Here is a 6,434-nt window from a genome sequence, read left to right as displayed (position 1 = left end):
GAATCAGCCCAGAAGAAGAAGGTGAAGAGGAAACCAGCCGTTAGACCTGATGCGCTGATTATCCGACCGGAGGACAAGCTCAAGTATTCGGAGATCCTTACTCGAATCAAATGAGACGTCCCGATAGACCAAGCCCGTGTATGGGTTCATCATAATGAGTAGGAAGTCCACTGCTGGCGCCTCTCAGCTACACAAAACCGTCGCCAACCTCCTCGGGTATGAGGCCGAGGTGGTCAGTAAAGGGCCACATGCAGATCTCGAGATTGAAGATCTCGACGAGACTACGATGAAGGGACACCATCAAATCCTTCCGTAAGGGATATGGATATGAACCCAGACTGCCTCAGTGAGACTCGCAGAAGCTACAACGAAGAAGATCCTGGGCGAGAGACCGGTAAAGTGCTTCAAGTGCTAGCACTACGGACATTTCGCCACGAATTGCACGAGTGCAGTTGCCGGACCAAACTCTGCATCAAATCCACAGTAACTGGTCACAAGGCTTCAAACTGCAAGGAGAGGCCTGTATGCGCCTTGTGCACTGAGAAAGGCAATACGGAGAATTGTGCCCACAGTGCTGGTAGCAGCAGATGCCCAGTGTATAAGGAGGCACTTCAGAAGGTCCTCAACAAGCGACGAAGGACTCCAACTCAACCTCAACCATTGTGAGGCCGCACATGACCTGCTTATGCAGATGGCGCGGGAGTTGAAGCTCGATCTCGTTATCATCTCAGAGCTGTATCCTCACGATAATTCTAAATGACGATATCAAGACATAAAATTAGTTTTTTCTATATCCATCTCTTGATCAAGAACCGTATGCTCCTGACTCACAAGGAACACTGGGTAGGCGTCCCCCCCCCAATTTCGATGAACTTTATATATGTTATAGAGGACTCAAAATTAAGTAACTCGTATTTTTTTTATCCGCCTATACGCGGGTTTAGGGGGTGACTCTGCCCTCCGAAGGTGACCACCTCTCGGGGTATTTCTTCAGTTGCGCCTATAAGGACAATGTTTAGGCAAAAGTTTTGAAATATAACAGGAAGACAATGGAAAATTATGAAAATAGAAATTGAATTCATCTCCGAGGTGTGAAATTTGGGAGGTAAACTACTCCCGTGAAGAGTCATTTTTTTTTATAAAAAAAAAACTACTGTTCCGGATTTCATGAAACCAATTTCATTGGACTCTGCATGAAAAAATACAGGATACCTTTTTGTGAATTTTTTTGGAATTGCAATTTAAAGGCAAAGAAAATCAATTTTCTGAAATGTGCCAACTTTGAAAATGTTCTCATTATAACACATAGCTCATAGGAAATAATGGAAAAAACAATTGGAATCGACCCCGGGGGGAGAAATTTAGAGGGTAAACTACCCCCGTGAAAAGTCATTTCTTTCATTAAGAAAAAAAATATTGCTTCGAGTTTCATGAAATCGAAAGGCATGAAAGAAGATAAAATGATTTCCTTCGCATTTTCTTTCTAATTGCAATTTGAAGAAAGAAAAAGATCAATTTCTTGAAATGTGCCGAATTCGAACTTTTATGCACTCTATCATACAGCTCGTGGAAAATAATGAAGAAAATGATGGAACTCGTTTTCCGGGGGAGAGGAGAATTCAGGGGGCATACTACCCCTGTGAAGAGGCATTTTTCTAATAAAAAAGAATATTACTCAAACTTTCATGGTATTATTTCGATTTGAAAGAGCACACGAAAATACAGTGTATATTTTTTAGATCTTTCCTGGAAAAAAATTGGCCAGTGATCGTTAGTGGTGTAGAATATAATGAAATGAAAATAACATGAGAATGAGATGACCTTGCGGCCGCGGTGTTTATATCGTGTTTAATGAGATTTTAATGAGGACATATTATTACTAGAAAAACTCCTTCCCCTCCAGGCCATTATGCGGTCTTCAGAAATTTACTCAATTTAAAACAAACTCATCAAAAATTATCTACTTTGCCGACGTTTCGAGTAGTATATCCACTCTTCATCCGGGCAATTTCTTTATTCATATCTACTCTCTGAACCCGATCCTAATTTTCAAACCCTACAAGAATAACAACAAGGATGACAGAACAGCAACTTACTCTAGCTGCCATCTTAACTTGCACTACAGAATATAACCCCCCACGACTAGTCCCCATAACTTGATGTTAATAAATGCCAATACGTCATTTTAGTCTTCGAAACCTTTCAACTTCAATATCCGTCACACACGACAACGTGTTTGGTGGGACATATTATTACGAAACTTCACATGGTAATACAAAAGTCTATCGGAGAAGTATGCGGGAGTTATAAAAATATCGAACCGAATGTCACCTCTCTTATTTAAAAATAACATTCCGCTGATAAATATGTATGGCTTACAATGTTGGTGTTTTCTGTTCTCATTCCTCATGTAATCACAATCAGTCTCCATATGTCCACCAAGGAAAACAGTCCATCAGTGGGTATCGTATTTTGTGCCCGTTTCATAATGAAAGTTGATCAAATTAACGTTATCAGACTTCTCATGACAACATTTGAAGTTCGCAATCTTGCTGAAACGCCTTTGAATCATGAGGAACGTGAATCAGCGGACACCTTCCAAAGGATATTAATTCAATCCATGGAGGAATACAATCGCGTTGAAATGATTGAAGAAACATCTTTGGATTTTGAAGAGCCCTATAAAGATATAGAAATGATGGCGATTGAAGATAAAGAATTCCAACCACATACTACAGAATCATCTGCAAGTTGTTTGGAAGATGCGGAACCTGTAGACTTTGAATATAAAAGAAAGGCAGTTGAATTTTGGAGAAGTACAAAAACGAAGGAAAATCTTTCTGTAAATACTGTTTCACATCGATTTAGAAAGGTGAAATCAAGGCGACAGTTGCGACGCTGGGCGCAACAAATGAACAAAGGAGGGACATATATGAAGAAGTTGAAATGCATTTTGGAGTACACATTGAAAAATATGAAAAATGCTATTGACGCGGAAATGATCATTCACTGCTTTACCCTGGTGGCTGCATCATTTTAAAAAGTCACACCGTATTACATCTCGTAAGATCAATAAATTCGTTACGCGGAAAACATTGGAGAACCGAGAAGCTTTACAAAAAGAAACGGACGAATACCTGCTGAAAGTTCAGCCTTATTTTGCTACGTATGGCCTAGAAAACATCTATAATTCGGATCAAAGTGGTTTCCAATTAAAAATTCAATCGAGGCGCACTTTAGCGGAGGAAGGGGCTAAACAAGTGGCGTGTGTGGTACCATCGTTGACCTCAACTACACATAGTTACACGATATAACCCACCATTTCTGCTGATGGTCGATTACTATCACCTCGCTTCCTGGTTTTAAAAGAACCTTCTGGAACTTTTGATCCAATCGCGGAACGGAACCTTTTTAGACCATCCAATGTTTTTGTCATGGTTTCAAAATCGGGGAAAATTAATTCAGTTAAGATGACATCCAAGAAATGAGAACATATAATATTTTCTATACAACAATTACTATTATTTAAGAGGACTGAATTTTCTACAGCATTTCAAAACCTGGTCAAAGGAAGTGTTTTTCCCAAACGTGGGACCTAAAAATCTACTGTTAATAGATTCATGGAGTGGGCACTGTCCTCAAGCGGTACAAGAAGCAACTTCGCCAAATAAAGAATTATCAACTATGTTGATCCCAAAGGGTACCGCAGGGAAAATGTAACCCCTTGATGTGTATGGTTTTAGAATATAGAAAAATTATGTCCGTCATTTTTCGGATACCGGGAGAGAAATTAGGTTTTCGCACTACGGTCCGGTGATTTTTCTGATTATCAATTGGATAATAGTGTTTATGTTCCCGCTATGGCGTGGTGAATTTTTAGAGTTTTGGAATTTTTGGGTTTGAGTGTAGATTATATTTTGTCGAGATCGGTCAATTACGCGTTTTTGAAGGGCCCATAAGATTAGCGCGAAGAACAGCCAATATTTAGAGTCATCCGGTAATTTTTATGGGGTTCATCATATTGTTAATCTTACGTGTAATCGATTAGGTCCTGTTGAAATACCGGCGCTCCAAATTAAGTTGGATTTTTTGAGGATTAATTGGTTACTTTATTGTTTTTAGTGGAATGTCGTTTGGAGCAAGTACAACCCTTGTCTCCGGCGAATTGCCAGGTTGAGAGTTTAGTTCAGAAGAGAGTTCGAAATAATAAGTAATTTGATTTTATTGGCCTTTTAACTCCGTGAATCGCGGAGAACAGATCCGTGGGAGGCGCCAAAAACTCTTACTAATTAAATGAACGTCCAGCTGTTCGGTCAGATTGGAAATTAATGGTTTTTTAAAATTAACAATGTTAGCCGTAATTAGGGAAAAATAGTTTGAATATTGGGCTTTAATTTCCCCGATTTCCTTCGATGGCTTCCGCCCCGTTCGCACCTACGGGGGGCGTGTCCGCACCAATCAAAATTATTTTGATTGAGCGGTGTATTCGGCACTCTGAGATGCCTCGAGACGCTCTTGAATTGGGTCAATTCGGAATCACATGGTGGGTTTAGCTATCTTCTCTCTCACTCCCGCGGTCTCGTACAGGGCTCTCTCTCATTCTCAAGGATTCCGGCAATAAGCCAAGTGATTGCGTATATTTTTGAATTCCATAACCATCCGACCGATCGATAATCGTCGAGGACACATTCCAGAATATTTATAATGTATCTATTTCGAGTCCATAATTATTATAAAAATTGTTAGCTTTCCCTCAATCTTTGGGACTCTCTTTTTTTTGTAAGAACTTTTGTATTATGTTGAGAATGGTTTTAATAGTGGTAACATGTAAAAATGAATTTCGAGTTTTCTGAGTTTTATTTCGAGTCTTGAACCCCCCAATAACCTCTTTCCACCCGAAATCCACCCCTCTCTCCACAACCTAGCAAACTGAGCGACAAGAGGATCGTGACCTTTCGCCAAAAATCTGATTTATCTCTCCTTTTTCCGGTTATGTTTTGAGTTTTTTTGGAGGTTTTATTATATTTGTCCGGTTTGGTAATTCCGGTGAAACATTACCTGGCACCCATTTGGATTAATTCTTTCGAGATTTTGAGATTAAAAATTAGATTTAGGGGAAGAAGGGCGAATGTAACCAGCATTTTCGACCCCCATAGAAAATGTCACGTTACAATTATCATCACCAAGTATCAACATTTATTTCGGTTTACTTGGTTTCAGAACGGTTATATTTTAAAACAACCGGATGAATTTGAGAATCCTGTCGATTTTGCATCTCGACAATCTTCTCATTCACAGTGTGAGATTGAAGGTTGCTTCATTGTTGCAGTAATAAGATGCTCATGGTGCAAAAAAACACTCTATTTGCAGCATTTTTTCGACTAATACCATTTCTATACAAATTACAATCGTTAATATTAATTATACTGCATATTAAATGTAATAAAAGTTGACCTAAATAAAACCATCATAAGTTAAACAAAAGTGACCCGATCTTCAGTAGTAATAGTAATGTCTATTTGAAACCGTATCATCCAGTAGTGATAATGATCATTGTTGTATTAGAATATCAAATTTTCATTGAGTCATTATAATGTAGGGGATGCTATGATTACGATTCCTTGAAAAGAACTGTGTAAAAGGCGAATGAGTAACCAACATTTTATAACAAAAAAAATTTTGTTTTCGAAAAGGTTCGAAAAAAGATACACTGTATTTTCGTGTGCTCTTTCAAATCGAAATAATTCCATGCAAGTTTGGGCAATATTCTTTTTTATTCGAAAAAGCCTTTTTGCGGGGCTAGTATGCCACCTGAATTCACCTCTCCCCCCGGAGAACTAGTTCAATTATTTTCTTCATTATTCTCCACGAGCCCGGTGTTAGAGTGCAGAAAATTTCGAATTTGGCAAATTTCAAGAAATTGATGTTTGTGCGTTTAAATTGCAATTGAAAAAATACGAAGAAAGTCATTTTGTCTTCTTTCATGCCTTTTGATTTCATGAAACTCGGAGCAATATTTTCATTTTATGAGAGAAACTGCTTTTCACGGGGGTAGTTTACCCTCTTAATTTTACTCCCCGGGGCCGATTCCAATTTTTTTTGCATTATTCCCCATCAGCTATGTGTTATAGTGAGAAAAATTTCTAAGTTGGCAAATTTCAGGAAATTGAATTTTTTTGTCTTTAAATTGCAGTTCCAAAAAAATTCAAAAAATGTATCTTTTATTTTTTCACGGAGAGTCTAATGAAATTGGTTTTATGAAATTCGGAACAATAGTTTTTTTTTTATTAAAAAAATGTCTCTTCACGGGGGTATTTACCTTCCAAATTTCGCACCTCGGGGATGATTTCAATTTCAATTTTCATTATTTTCCATTAGCTACCTGTTATCTTACCATACATTCGATAATATAAATAAACATTCTCCTAAACATC

Source organism: Diachasma alloeum, unplaced genomic scaffold (genome assembly GCF_001412515.2).
Source record: "Diachasma alloeum isolate Michigan unplaced genomic scaffold, Dall2.0 Dall_scaffold_01033, whole genome shotgun sequence".
Lineage (NCBI taxonomy): Eukaryota > Metazoa > Arthropoda > Insecta > Hymenoptera > Braconidae > Diachasma > Diachasma alloeum.
This window is presented reverse-complemented; position numbering follows the sequence as displayed.